The sequence below is a fragment of the Miscanthus floridulus genome, chromosome 18, assembly GCF_019320115.1.
Source record: "Miscanthus floridulus cultivar M001 chromosome 18, ASM1932011v1, whole genome shotgun sequence".
In the NCBI taxonomy this organism is placed as follows: Eukaryota; Viridiplantae; Streptophyta; class Magnoliopsida; order Poales; family Poaceae; genus Miscanthus; species Miscanthus floridulus.
Genome location: NC_089597.1, coordinates 53,508,772 through 53,524,969, shown reverse-complemented (window position 1 = coordinate 53,524,969; position 16,198 = coordinate 53,508,772). Strand labels below are relative to the sequence as shown.

At 44.2% G+C, this 16,198-nt stretch overlaps 1 pseudogene; it reads right to left on the bottom strand.

The window, feature by feature from the left end:
* Nucleotides 1-2,156: 2,156 nt before the first annotated feature.
* On the bottom strand, nt 2,157-11,113 carry LOC136522544 (gallate 1-beta-glucosyltransferase 84A23-like; annotated as a pseudogene).
* Nucleotides 11,114-16,198: the final 5,085 nt, after the last annotated feature.

The following is a 16,198-nucleotide window of genomic DNA, read 5'->3' as shown; positions in this document are numbered from 1 at the left end:
GGGTTTACATGCATCATTTGGATTATATCCCATATTTTGTCTTAGAACTCCTATAATACCTTATATTTTAGGACGGAGGTACGTATGTACAAATACATACCATGTCTGTAGTAAGGTATGTGGTTGTATATTTCTTTTGAATCACGACATAAACAGGAACACTCACATACATAATTACTTGCACACATAAAAATAGCCAAAGATGTCATTTGTTTGCACGAATAAAAACGATCTCATCCATCCAAAACTAACTGAAAACAACATCCATATCTAGCCAGCTATTAAATAGAAATTCTCCAAACAGATCCCCAAACAACAATTGAAAAAAAAAAGTTTCAAGCAAAAAAGGGAAAACAAAATCTTAGAAAAGAAAATATTGTACCTACTTATACTATTAAATAGAGAAGGGATTCTTCTATGGGTCTCCTTTTTTACTTTTCACAATACATGCATGCCCTCTCCTTATTACTTATGTGATCCCAACTCATTATCTGCGCTCATGCGAAATAGAACACCACACAGACATCGATGACAAAGTTCGATACCGATACGTATTGTAACCGATGAGACGATCATTGAATAAACTAGATGACACCCTGCACGTTGTTGCGATAATCTAAAGGTGACTATAGATAGTTACTTAGTTGTAGAGTTCAATGAGGAGAAATAGTTATACAACGAAAACATGTCAACATGTGGAGTTGTCGCTGTAATTTTCTACATGTGGACATGCATAATTTTCTGCTTGAATATATTACTACTATATGTGTTTCTGTTGTGAAAAAAAGGACGTAGAGTCTCATCTCTGAAAGTTAGCAAAAGAAAAAAAAAATGAGAAAGCAGGCCATCATATTATATTCCTGTTTTTTGCTTTCACGGAAGATCAAATTCATGGAGATATGTTTCCTGCATATGGAGAAGGCTGATGGATGGAGACTGGATAGGGAGAAGAAACAACTAATTTTACTCAATGAAGGGGAACGACAACAAAGTGGGCAACACGAGCTGACACACTAATTGTATTTTTGAGCCTAAAGAAAAGACCAGCTATTAGTAAATTGGATACAAAACAAAAAAAAGGGTATACTTATCAAAGAGGATTGGATGAGGAATCATTGGTTTGGCTGTCGGCGTCGACGAGCACAAAGTCAAAGGCACCATGGTTAGCTTCGTCGGTGAGGAGCACCGTCTACCTTGTGCATGACCCCGACCTGGTCGAAGAACAGCCAGCTAAGCATGTAGTACTCGCGGCTCATCGATGGCCATGAACTTGCCGTTGCCACGGAGCACGAGGACCATAAACAGGAGCGAGCGGTTGTCGAACATGCCCACTCGATGGCATTCTTGGTGCCGCTCAGCTTGATCAGCAGCCGGAGCACCCGTGCCTCGTCTGGGGGCATCGTCATGTTCCTCGTGCTCTCACATGCGCGCACACACGGTTATTGAACGAACTCACGTAGAGATAAGAATAGCTGGAGCTCACTGCGTCCTCGTGCTGCCAAAATATTGTCGCTGGGGCCTTTTTTAATTAACTGGGTTAGTGGACCAAAAATATATTCCAATTAAAGGATGAATTAATAGAGAAAAGAAAGGGACGCATTTGCTCTCTCATCCCAGATTATAAGCCATTCCAAGAATCTTGGAGAGTCAAAATATCTCAAGTTTGACCAAAATTATATGATAAGATAATAATATTTATGATACCAACTAAGTATCTTTAGATTATTCATTAATTATATTTTCGTAGTATACCTATTTGATGTCATAAAACTTTGTAGTTTTCTCTTAATTCTGGTCAAACTTGAGATGTTTTGACTCTCCAAAATTATTGGAATAACTTATAATTTAGAATGGAGAGAGTAGTTGACTAATGAAAGCATGATGGGCTGCAGTTTCAGATCAGCAAGAAACAATTTCCGTTCAATGGAGATTAACGTGCAGGAGATGGATGGACGGAGATCAGTGGAACTTGTTTAATCAGGATGAGATCGCACGATGAATTAAATATATAGGTGATGTGACAGCATGGAGGAGCTTTGAATAGAAGATAGAAACAGGCTGATAGAAGATAGAAGAGCCGCAAATCGTTTAAGTGATCACGCAAAGCTGTATGACGTTGTAAGGCACAGACATGCTTGCTAGATTAATAAAAAGAACTAAACCGCAGCTGCTTCAGCTTGCCGTCCACGTGCTTGACGAGAGACCTCGTCGATGAACGCCTGCACGTGCCGGTCCGCCGACCCTCCTGGCGTCACTGCGGCCCGCGCCGCCGCGCTCCAGGACTTGGCGTTGGCGAGCATGGCGTCAGCCTCTGGCCCTGTCGTTGCTGCATCGACAGCCTCGCGCACACCCTCCCACCGCAGCGGGGCGCGGAGGTGGACGCCCATCCTGAGCTCGTCGACCAGGAACTTGGCGTCCGTGCTCTGGTCGCCCCACTGCGGGAAAGCCAGCACGGGCACGCCGGCAGCGACTGTCTCGAGCGTGGAGTTCCACCCGCAGTGCGTCAGGAAGCACGCCGTGGAGGCGTGCACCAGCACGCGGTCCTGCAGGCTCCACGGCGCGCACGACCATGCCGCGACCGGCGACAGCGTCAAGGAACCCCTCGGGGAGCAAGGGGTGAGTGTCCGGCCGCACCACCCATAGGAAGGGCCGGCCGGTGGACGCGAGCCCGTGCGCCATCTCGGGGATCAACTCGGTGGGGAGAATTATGATGCTCCCGACCGACACGTACACGACGGAGCGTGGCGCCTGTGCGTCCAGCCACCCGATGCAGTCGTCCGCCGCCTTGATCAGGTCGCCGCGCACCGGGACGTCGTCCTGGCCCGCGAGTTCCACAAGCACACTAGGTAGAAAAACGTTTTTAGGTACGGCTGGTAACCGTTTGTACGGGCGGTTTTGTCAGCCGCCTCTATGAAAGGGTGGCTATAAATTATGTATTTGTAGGTGCGGTTTCCAGACCGCTCTTACAAATCGATTTGTAGAGGCGGTTGGTGTTACCAGCCGCCCCTACAAATCGATTTGTAGAGACGGTTGGTACTGTAGCTGCTCCTATAAATCAATTTATAGGGACGGTCTGAAAACACTAGCCGCCCCTACAAATCGATTTATAGGGGCGGCTACAGTAACAACCGCCCCTACAAATCATTTTTCCAAAAAAAAAATTAAATTTACAATTCAAATTCGACCAGAACATATATTTTTCATCATGACTTATCTTCTTCTGCGATTGTACTGAAACTCAATGACAATACACATTTATTTATACCGGATTATAACAAATATTCCATGACATGTCTTCCAAATGTGAATTGTAGTAATACATATCAAATCAAATATAAAAAAATATCAAGTCAACTAAAAAATGCTAACTAGTATGCTCAATGCCTTTATCATAGATAAAGGCACAATCAGGAAACCCAAATTTATGTCTCGGAAAAAAGAAACTTATGAAATATTCACCTTGTGAACATTTCTAAACGCAAGCTGCACAGATACCAAGTATTGAAAGGAACAAATGACAGATGGTTTCGCTTAAAAAACAAACAAATGACAGATGGAAATGCATGTAAACCATTGACACATGCATTATACCCTGTGTAGCCTATCTCTCTTCCTCTACAAGTCAACTGGTTTCCTCCCATTCACTACTGAAAATAGAGACTTTGTCGAGTGCAAAATTCTTTGCCGAGTATCAAAAATCGGGCACTCGGCAAAGAGTTCTTTGCCGAGTACCGGGCACTCGGCAAAGTGCCAGACTCTCGGCAAAATCTCTACACTCGGCATAGGCTACCCGCGAAACGGTGTTCGGTCACGGCCTTCTTTGCCGAGCGCCTGCTGTTAGGCACTCGGCAAAGATTTGATTTTTTAAAAATTTCTTTGCCGAGTGCCCCAGATCTGGCACTCGGCAAAGATTTAATTTTTTTAAAAAAATTCTTTGCCGAGTGTCTCAGATTTGGCGCTCGGCAAAGAATTTTTTTTTAAAAAAAAATACTTTGCCGAGTGCCCCTGGCACGGCACTCGGCAAAGATTTAACTTTTTTATAATTTCTTTGCCGAGTGCTCCTATGGATGCACTCGGCAAAGAGGAATTTTTTTAAAAAAAATTAAAACACTCTTTGTCGAGTGCCTTATGCCTGGCACTCGGCAAAGTTTTTTTGTTTTTTTGTTTTTGGCCTCCAATTTTTTTGTGCAGCCCTTTTAAAGCACCAGGAACTCCTAGTTATAATTTGGGGATTTTTTGTGGTTTTTTGATATATTTAGTTACTTTATTTTGTTTACTTGATTTTTCTGAAAAATAGAAATTTGAACTGCATGTGGTACGAATAATGGAGTTTAATGATTTGAAAATTGATAGTCATGTTAGTGAGTGTTGTGAGAGGCCGTATCTAGGAACGGACCCGAAATTTCGGACATCTTATTCACGAAACATGTCCGCGAAATTGCGTGTGAAGTATTTTTAAATTCTATAAAAAGCAAACGAAGTCTGAAAATCATGAAACTTATTGAGATGTCGTGATATCATATGTGGAGGCTATGATAAAAATTTTAGAAGATTTCGTGCACGTTGTCATGTACGATGCTTACAAACCAGGACATCTCTACATGTGAGATTTCGTGCACGTGATAAAAAATTTTCTTTGCCGAGCGCCAGATCTGAGACACTCGGCAAAGAATTTTTTTTTAAAAAAATAAATCTTTACCGAGTGCCAGATTTGGGGCACTCGGCAAAGAAATTTAAAAAAAATCAAATCTTTGCCGAGTGCCTCCCTGATCCGGCACTTGGCAAAGCCGCGAGGACTTAAGCATTTTGGGTCGGCCGGGCAGTCAGAGCCAGCCAGCCCCGCACCCACGCCTGCCCGCCCCCGCCTTCGTGCTGCGTGCCGCACCCACAGCGGTCCTCTCACCCGCGCAGCCACCGGCCGCACGCCCGCGCCGCCCAGCCGCCCGCGCTGCCCGCGCGCCGTGCCCTCGGGCGGCCGTGCCCCCGGCCGCACCGCCCGCTGCCCACGCGCTTGGCCGCCCACGCTGCCCGCGCGCCCTGCCACCGGTCGCGCCGTGCCCCGGCCGGCCCTTCCCCCGGCCACGCCGCCCTGACCCCGACCGGCCGTGCCCTGCCCCCAGGCGTGCCCCGTGGACCGCCTGCCCCGACGTCGTCCGTGCCCGACCCCATCCCCGACTCCGGCGACCCCGACTCCGCCCGATCCCGACGCCGCCCGCCCCTACCCCAGCACCCGTCAGGTATGCCTTCTCACTTATTATTGTCGAGGGTAGTGGTAGTGGTAGTAGTATTAGTTGTACTAGTGGTAGTAGTAGTACAACGAGTGGTAGTATTAGTAGTAGAATTAGTGGTAGTAGTAGTACAAGTAGTGGTAGTAGTAGTAGTACAACTAATGGTAGTAGTTGTAGCAATAGTGGTAGTAGTAGTAGAACCAATGGTAGTAGTAGTAGTAGTAGCAATAGTGGAAGTAGTAGTACAAGTAGTGGTACTACTTGGATATATTCTTCTACATAGATTGATATCCAAACTACATGGCTTCTCTTGAGCCATATGTGCTTGTCGACCATCGTGCCGTTGTTTTTTGCAGGTTTTGGAAACCTCACCGTGCAGGGGAGGTTCTGCCGATTTTTTTTTGTAAATGACAGTATTTTGTTCCATTTTTGTAGAGAAGAGCCCGTCGGAGTTGAGTCAGAGTTCTCACCACCGTGTCGATCTGCCTGCACCGCGTCATCTCGCCATGGCCCCGCTAGCCTGACTCCGCTGTCACCCTAGGTATAACCCCTCTTTTCGTATCATGGTCGTAGATCGCGTAACCCAGTTAGGCATCTCCCGTTCGAAAGAGATATGGTTGGAGGTATGCAGATCTTTGCATATCTATGACCGTATCTATTTTAGATTGTCCACGCTTTTTGGATAGCCCGCGGATGCGTAGATGGGTTAGTTCCCATGTTCTGCTCTGGACCGAGACAGAGTTTCGGCATCACCTCCCTGTTGTTCTCCGGATACACACTCTTCTTTGGCAGGACGTGTATCTGGAGAACAGCAGGGAGGTGCTGCCGAAATTCTGTCTCGGATAGGAGTAGAGCATGAAACTAACTTCATCTACGCATCTGCGGGTGGGATTAGGACCTATCCTCACCTATTAGACAGTAGGAACACCATGTAGATGCAATTGATGGTTATATTACTCGCTGATACATATGTTAGAGGACGGATGAGCGTTAGTGGATGTACACAGGCTGGAGAAGTCAGAGTGATTACACCATGGAATGGATGAACAAGACCGATGCTTTCTTGAACAGTGCATTTGGCAACGCTGCTAAAGGACATTGCCTAGTTTTGTGTCCCTGCAGCAGATGTGGAAACAGGAGAAAGGTAAACAAGGTGGAAATGGGTAAACATCTTGTGAAGAATGGATTTACGCCGGACTACACCCGGTGGGTCCACCATGGTGAAGCCCATCATATGAGAGAGGAGGTGGTGAGACCACGGGTGGAGGCTTTTGATGCTGATGCTAGGGTAGCAGACATGTTAGATGACTTTCACAAAGGATAGTTCGATGAGAGACATGAGAAGGAGGAGATGGAGGCAGCTGCACAGGCGTTCTATGACATGATGGACTCGACACAGAAACCCCTTCATGATCGGTCAACGGTGTCTCAACTGGATGCCATTGGACGCTTAATGGGGTTGAAGTCCGAGTTAATCTTGAGTCGACCTGGCTTCGATAAGATGTTAGGTTGGCACTCGGCAAAGAAAATTTTCAAAAAAAATTAAAGCTCTTTGCCGAGTGCCTTCTGGGTTGGCACTCGGCAAAGAAATTTTTTTAAAAAAATAAAAAATCTTTGCCGAGTGCCTGACGGGTTGGCACTCGGCAAAGAAAATTTTCAAAAAAAATAAAAGCTCTTTGCCGAGTGCCTTCCGGGTTGGCACTCGGCAAAGAATTTTTTTAAAAAAAATAAAAAAATCTTTGCCGAGTGCCTCACGGGTTGGCACTCGGCAAAGAATTTTTTTAAAAAAATTAAAAAAATCTTTGCCGAGTGCCTACAGGGTTGGCACTCGACAAAGTGACCGTCAACGGGACCGGCGCCGTGACGGTCGCTTTTCTTTGCCGAGTGTCCCCGGGGCACTCGGCAAAGAGGGCTTTGCCGATCAATTTTTTGCCGTGTGTTCTTTGCCGAGTGTCGCACTCGGCAAAGGCTTTGCCGAGTGCAATTTGGCCTTTGCCGAGTGCCTTAGGCACTCGGAAAAGAACCTGAATCCAGTTGTGATTCCTGAGCAATAATCCCACACTTGCTTCCGGCATCTACACCACAAAAAAAAGATATCAGAATTTCGTTGAAAATGGGCAAACAGGATGTTGTGAGTTGTGAAAGTATGGCAGGTGCCAATACGAACAAACATGGCACAGCATGACAGGTGCCAATGCGAACAAACATGCTTCCATGATCAGCTCAATGTGATATCCGATCCATTGCTTTCTAGTTCCTATAACTAGTATATTATGTTTCACAAAGAATAAAGAATTATCTTTGCACCCATGAGTATTTCCAATATATAAGAAAAAATAGTGATGGCATAGTTAATCTGAAGCATTAGCTAAATCAAAACGGAAAAGAGACTAGCATGATAAGCTCTGCAAAACAAGTAGCATTCATGTTCTATTTTTGCAAGAAATACAATCACCTGTGCATAAGTTATAGCAGAAAAAGGAGCACTCCAACACTGGATACTGACCTGACCATGCAGGCTATTGATAATCTTCCACTTTGTCAGCGATGCATGTGGAGTGGATTCAGTGATACAGCAAGTCATTCGGATAGAAGGTAGCCAATTAATCTGTGAATCCAAATAAAAATACTTTATACTTACCAATCTGAAAAAAAAATCTCAGGAAACAAATCTAATCAGTCATAAGTTTGCTGGAATCACGCATATCTGAGCATTTACACTCTGGAAAAAAAAAGCATGTTGCACATCTTGTATCCTTATTGAGAAATAAAATAATAATAAATCTCTAATTATGCTCCTCAGCCAGCCAACAACCAACATATCAAATAATGTTATCAACATCTCCCACAAAATTGATCAGAAATGACTACCATCCTCCCACAATCAAGAAACCGATGCACCTTAATAATTGTAATAATCTTATATCATCATCATCCTGGTACCATTTACAACTATGAAAACACTAATAGAAATTTCAAGCAAAAATTTGAAGAATACAAGTTTTAAAAGCTAGTTCAAGAAATGAAGGCTTTAGTTGTATTCATATGAGATAAAACTGAAATGCATGTGCTAGCTTCTGGAAAGAAATGATTACCACTTCTAGCTCGAAATCAAGCTTTTGTCTACCCTGTCAGCGTTTTGCCATATTTTCTGGTAATCTCATATGAATTCAAAATTAAAAATTATCAATCCTAAAGACAAGTGACACATTCCAACACAAAGCACTAGCCAGTTGACCTACTAATAACGAAACAAACAGGAACAGCCTCTCGAGATAGGTTCATCTCATCAGGAAACATTTGCACCGCCTCTGTGGTGGAAGTCGAGAAGTAGCACTGGCAGGTTCATCTCATCAATCAGCGCCATGGATGCGAGGGCAGGAATCTGCAAGGGAGGCAGTGGCCCCTCCACAAGGCCGCCTCAACATCCGCTCCTTTAGCCATACGACTTTGCAAAACAAAACAAAACAAAATAGCCTGTAACCCACCCCATCGCCACATTTGGCATGCACAATCTACTCCAATTATCTTTAGCATCCAACACAATATGCAAATTAAAGTTGTATACAATAACAAGCTATATCAATTAAACACAGTACCCTAGGTCCTTAGCTGGCGGCTAGCTCTACTCTACTACTACATCCTAGAATAAAAGATATATGATCGATCGTGTAATTCCAATTGACAGAAGGATGGAATCAGTACATGATTGTTTTTATTATCTTGCATCTAAAATTAAAAGTTGGTAGTCACAAACCATCTCTTTTCATGCAGCTGCCTTGCATGATCCCATCACAGCTGTGTCGCAAGCATATCTTTATATGTTCAACATCAGCAATACGTGTTCACATATTTTTATAGTTAGATGGCACGTCATACAGCTAGTAAAACTTGTTTCTCATCATAAGGAGTCATCATTCATTTATGTACTTGTGATGTCACAGCCCAAGCAATCTAAACAACACTAGGTGAGCCATACTATTACCGCAATCTAAACTAGTTCATTGAAGAGTAATTGGCAAAAAAAAGTGAACTTTTCCTATGCAAATCTACATGATTCACACAAGGCAGATGCTTGCAGAACAGGTACTCTGCATCCTAGGCACGCTTCGCGCATCACAAATCAATCTAGTAATCACTAGCAAAGAACGCATGGCTATGGACCTCGAAATCAATCTACCAATTGCTTGCTGGCTACCAGCCATAGGGCAGATGAGGAGACTACCCGATCTACTAGTCGGATCTCATACCTTTGTTCTGCCCCCATTCAGTCGCTTGCTCGCGCCAGCTGCTAGGTTGCGCCGCCGCCGCCGCAGGGTGCCGAGGTTGGTAGTCACCGAGTCGGGATTGGCGCCTAGAAGGGGAAGACACGACGGGATGTGGGTTCACCTGGGGGCTTGAGTGCTGGTGGCCCTCCATGGCGGCCGCTGCCTTAGGAAAGAGCAGGAGGGGCTCTCCGTGCCACCGTCGAGGTCGCTTGGTCGTCGATCTAGGGTACCCGACCACGGATCGACAATGCCAGACCATGGATCAAGGCTGCCCGTCCTCTGATTGATGCTGCCCGATCACGGATCGACGTCGCTTCGCCGTAGATCAATGATTGGGTGCCGGCCAGGACTGAGATCCTATTGTGCCAGGGTGTGATGCCATTAGGGTAAGGGTTGGGGGCGGGCGCTGACCGAGATCCCGCGACGCAGGGTAGTGCTCGAGGGAGCCATGGCGCTGACCGAGATCCCGTGGGTCTAGAGCTCGTCGGCCGGGCGGGGGGGGGGGGGGCGCTGCCGCAACGTGCGGGCAGGCGAGGAGCCGTGGCCATCTGAGCGGGGGAGAGAGAGAGGGAGGGGAGTGGAAGAGTCAAGACGGAGAGAGAGAGGAGGAGGGCTGCAGATATTTTTGGGTGGATGACTTATTCACTGTATGTGAGGCATTTATAGGGATGGCTCAATCACCAGCCACCCCTACAAATAAAAACACCGGAGACGGCTGCTGAGTGAGCTGCCCCTACAAATCAGACCTATTTGTAGGGGCGGCTCGTACCACCAGCCACCCCTGATATTCCATTTGTAGGGGCGGCTAGTTTCTGGCTTCTCGAGCACGCTACTGTAGGGGCGGCTCTATCACTAGCCGCCTCTAAAAAAATTCATGCTGTTGTTGTAAACCCTTTTTCATGTAGTGGCGGGCCCATGGGGATTAGCTGCGGAGGGCACGGCCTGACGCTCGGGAGCACGGTGACCACATCGCGCTCCAGCTCAGCGAATGAGTTGACGAACACCCACGACGCCTTGCCCATGTTGGGGAACTGGTCCTAGATCGTGTCCCTGAGTACCTTGTGTGGGTTTGAGTGTGACGTGAGCAGGAACGATGGCACGTCGGTGACGGATAGCGTTGGGAGGCCCAGGAGGGTGAATCATGCTTCGAGGTCATCCTCGTGTTGGAGCTCCACCAGCCTATGTGCAAAGTGGTAGTATATCGAGAACACCGTGCACGACTGCACCCATAGCACCGCCGAGTGGATGCCAGCGTCGGCCGCAACACGCCACCGGCCGCCCTGCTTCCGCCTAGCGCCTGAGTAGGTCCGCCAAAGCCAGCCGCCCGGTGGTCTCAAGGTGCTGCAGGAAGTCTTTCAGGTCCAGCTTTGTCCCGTCAAAAGGATGGTCCAGGAAATCGAATCTAATGCAGCCGACGCCGAAGGGCACGCCATCGCCGCCAGCCGACACCCCTGAGGCGGCGGCTAGATTGTCGCGGATGATGGAGGACGAGGAGCAGGTGATGAGGATGCCCTTGGCTACGATGCGCTTGGTGAGGCGGATCATGGGGTTGATGTGGCCCTAGCTCGGGTAGCAGACGAGGAGGACTTGGACGTGGGGCGTGACCTCCTCAGCCATGGTCGCGTACGTGTGTGAGCTCTCTTGCGACTTGTGAGAGAAATAGAGAATTAGGACCCAGTCGTCGTACATCTACACAACACAATCCAAACCGTGGCGGCATTTTGGCCAATCTTCAATGCGCTTGTCGTATGATCTAAAAGGTCTCTCATGGGTGAAGTCACTCTTCCTCTCCAAAGGAAATTCATCTATTGGTTCTTCAAAAGAATCAGGACCTAGAGAACCCTCCCACACAATCGGAGGTCCCTTCCTCACCCCCTTTCCTCTCCCTCCGCCGAAACCCTTTCCACTCGAGCAACCCCCGCTCGACATTTGCTAAAACTAAACCCATGAGAGAACATGTGTCATATCCTTGTTTGAATGGTCTTATTAAGTCACCTGAAATTTAGAGTCACTGGAAAAGTTTCATGAAGTTTGAAATCAAAAAGTCACCTAAAATGATAAGTTATATCCTTGTTGGAATGGTCTTATTAAGTGAATGAGAACATGTGTCATCAACCAAACCTTGCAACCTTGTCCAAATGACTCTAGATGAACTCTACAACAAAAGTCATGAAGGATTCATGTTGAGCAAAGGTCAAGAAAATGCCTCAATCGGTCAAAAACTCTAAATTGAGCTTTACCATGATGCTATTTTGACCGGTGTTGACCAATTGCTTATAGTGCTTTTATGGAGTTGCACCTTAAATAAAAGTTGAAGTTTGAGTGGAGTAGAACAAACTTTGTTTTTGGACCAAGAGCTAGATAAGCTTGTAAGAAAGTCAAAACGAGCCCTAAAGTTGGAATCCATGACTGTTTTGGGGAGCACAAAATTTGGCTAAGTCTGGATGACTGAATTCAGGATTTCAGTTTTCATGTACCCCACTTTGGAGCCTTGTATCTCTCCAACCAGACCAAATAAGACTTTGAACCTTTAAGAAAAGTTGTAGTACTCATATAGATCAACAACTCTTGTTACTACATTTTGTGCCAGAACTAAACAGATCAGGAGGTACGAAAGGACAAAGATTTATGTTCAGTCGCGTTTTTTGGGTAGAATTGCGTTTTGAATCTCATTGTACAGCTAGCTCGGCGTGGTGTGACTACACGCCGAGGTTGGCCCTGCGGCGTTGAATGACCCAACGCCGACGTACTGGGCCCCATGCGCCACCATGTCGCCGTCGACCGGGGTCGTCCGTGACGTGGCAAGACCTCGGCGTCGTGTCAGTCGACGCCGACCCTTATACCTTGGCGTTATGTCCTAAGACGCCTAAAAATGGTCTATTTTCAGCAAACGTTTTGGCTGGGGTCTTTTTGTAAAAAATGTTTTCAAAAGGGACCAAAATACAAAAATATCACGAATAGAGCTGGCCGTGTCTCTGGGTCTTCGGGCCTTCGCTTAGTCCATTATCCACGTCTACATTCATTTATAGTGCTTCGTGCAGCATTTCACCAAACTCGCCCCGGTAATGATATGCCGTGCAACACAATGTACGGGCACATACGTGCAACTATTTTATTGCATTCGCGAAGCTGCAGGAGGCTTTCCGTTGACACTCAAAGATGTTCTAAAGGTTCAAGGCACGTGAATAAGTTATAACTATCATGGACATGTTAGACACTGTTAAAGAAAACTTAATAAAAACTTAATGGAGACAGGCAAAAACGATTTTTCAAGGCAAAAACAAAAGTAAAAACCACATGTTAGTACTTCCTAATAGTCCTTAACCGGACATAAAGGAGGATGTCGCTAGCATAGTTTTACAAATTAGTTTTGACAAATTTGCCTGTAGTTAAAGTTGTAGTCAAAATAGGCTTTTTAAAACCAAAACTTTATTTTTAAAACTATGTACATGACAGTATTATGCTTAATCTTGCTCTGATACTAGCTATGATAGAACCACCCAATTTATACAAGATCAAGTACGGCTGTCCCTGCTAATATGTTGACACGCGCATACTTTCACTTATATAACCCTGGTAGTCCATCGAGTGTCAAAAAGGACCTCGGTAAATCAACATCACAACCAAGATCGCGTGATTAAGCAAATACACATCATATATACAGAGTTGCGGCGGAAATAATATTACAAATGTGTTAACAAATAATAGTACAAGTTTGGGTTTCAAAACCGATTAGTGAAAACAACCTCGCTTTCAAATAATTACAATAATATAAGTTCTAAATACATTACTAGCATAAGTGACATCCTCTGATAAAAGTATATAGATGAGAGATAAATATAGAGTCACCGAGCCCACCGGCGGTTAGCCACCATTTTCAGCAGGCCGAGAATTTCATCTACAACATGGTGGATAAACCCTGAGTACTCGAATATACTCAGGTAGACTTACCCGTCATAAACAAAAAATAAAGTAACACCAAGGAGTATGCAAGGCTTTATAGGTGGAGATAGCTTGACAATATTTTACATAAAAAGCTTAAGTGCATAACTTGAAATATATAATATCTTTAGCTTCAAGTTATCCCTATTCAATTAAGCATCTCTAAATTAGCACCTATACTAGAGCAAGCACTTGATCAAGCTAAATAAGCATTAGTAACCATATCCGGCGTTGTAATTTAAGCAATCATCATAACCACCAAGTTTCAATTAGTGCTTCTACGTTGCCGCTGCTCAGTCAAGTTCTCACTATCCGGGAGAGACGGCGATTCGAATCGATTCCAACCCAGCTGAGAAATTTATTCCTAACACAAACAGAGGCACACTCGCGCTAAGGTAGCCTTAGGTCACCTTTAGTACAATTTAGGTACAGTCGCGGGTCCAATCAGCGCCGCACCCTCAGAGATTCTACCAATCTGCCAGGAAGATCAGGACTTGAACTCGCCCTTGGACTCACGCGCATTAGCTCTCCGCACATCCTTATTGTCTCCAGTGTGCGCACTTCCACTTATCGGGGCCCGGTCTAAATTGAACTACTCAGCTTCACGGTCGTATCATCGGATTCAGCCAGCTAAGTGCTAGACATGCGTTCAACATGACATAAGGACGTACAGCGAATCAGTCCTTAATCGACACAGACGGTGATAGATAGGCACCCAAGACCTCCATGCCTTGTTGCTTCTCTATTACGATCCCGCCCGGTCTCCTTTATTCATTAACACATGGTTATTTTCACGCTAGCAAATATAGCCAACCGTGATTAGTTATCAGCCTATATCATGCAGGTGACAGGTAATCACCCGACATCTACCGACTAAGCATGGCTAAGCATATATTCGATCCTAGACCTACATAGAATTCAAGATATATATCTGAACAAGGAAGATACATGCAGCAAATGGTTCCAATCAACTTCTAGTACTTAATACATCAACATAAAAGGACTCAAGTTGATAGTTTGAAAACATAGGAGGCTTAGAATGCTCTGGGGCTTGCCTGGGATCTAACACTAGGTTAGTGTTTGTTTGACGACACTCGCTTGGCGAGCATCTCCCATATCAGCACTTGCTTAGTCCTTTCATCTTCTGGATTCACCAAATTCTATCTTTGGGTTCGGCTCCAACATCACGTCCTTCACGTGGTTCATCTAGCGTATCTAGATGAGATGCAAGATGCATGTGCATGAATATGAAGAATGGTCACATCATATTGATTTAAGCACTAGAGAGCAAGTTATTCAACTAAGTAACTAGGGCTACATAATTTAGAGCATGCACCAGCAACATCAAGAATGGGCAATCAACTTAAGTGCATACACAGAACTTGGACATCAGTACAACAATCATGTGTTTCAACCATAACTGGAGTTATAATCATTCAATAAAAGTGATCTTAGACTTTCTGGAAATCTAATGAAATTTTCTATAACTTTGTTATTCATTCCAAAAGCTAACTTACAGGTTAACATGATCAAATATGCCAATATCTCAGGCCTATACCGATAAGGATAGAAAAGTGATATTAACTTCAAAAATGTATAATTGAAGTTCTAATCATCCAACAAGTATGATCCTTAACTTTATAGAAATATTATTAAGTTATCTACAACTTTCTTATTATCATCTTTAGGTGATTCAACGGTTATTTGGCCTTAAACACACAAAGCAATAATTCTGTCCAAAACATAGACAGAATCAGACATGCAACTTCAGACAGCAATAAGTTGAGTTCTAACTTTCACAACAAGGTCGTTCTAGACTTTTTAGAAATCTTAGCAAACCATGCACAACTTTGTTAGAAACACCACAAGCTAATTCCAAAGTTAACCAAGTCAAACAATACAAAGAAGACATCTCTATCCAGATTAGGACAGAATCTGTCACTCCACTTCACAAGCTCATAACTGGAGATTTAGACCACCAAAAGGGGTGATATTTAATAATTTGGAAAGTTCATGAAAAGAACTACACTTATTATATTATCTCCAAGACATGATTCAAAGCTTAGCTACGTCAAACAACACAATCATTCAGATCTATACAGAGAGCATGCAAAACCTGACAGGGAAATTATAAAATCTATAACTCCTAAATTATCAGGACTATGGTCATGAAAATTTAATAGTAGCTCGATTATGAAGTTACCTACAACTTTGATATTCACTATATTCACATAAAATATCATTTGCATCATGAAACTAATTACACAACCAAAACTATACCTGCAGTCTAGACAGCTGAGGCATACCACATTCATCTCTTATTTAGTTGATACAAACTAACATGTTCTTGACATACATGCTACTCTAAACAGCTTATGACCATATTCAAATAATCATAGCATATACTAATAGCTATGAGAAGCATCATAGGACAATAGCTACATAGATCTATTAATAAACTTTCATCCCCTATTTATATAATGCAATATATATGCTATTTTTAGTTCCATATGAGAACAACTAGTTTGGGATGAGATTTTTATGAGAGGAAGATGATGACCAAACATGATTACTGCACAAATTTCACATGCTCAGGTTTTATAATTTAATTACTACAAAAAGGACAAATTGCTATTGTAAGAAATCATGTGAGAGCAACATAAATATAAAGATCATCATTTTCTATAAACACAGAGCCATATTATAAGTTAATATGGTAGCACAACATCATACAAAGGTAGTTGAACCACATTTTCTATT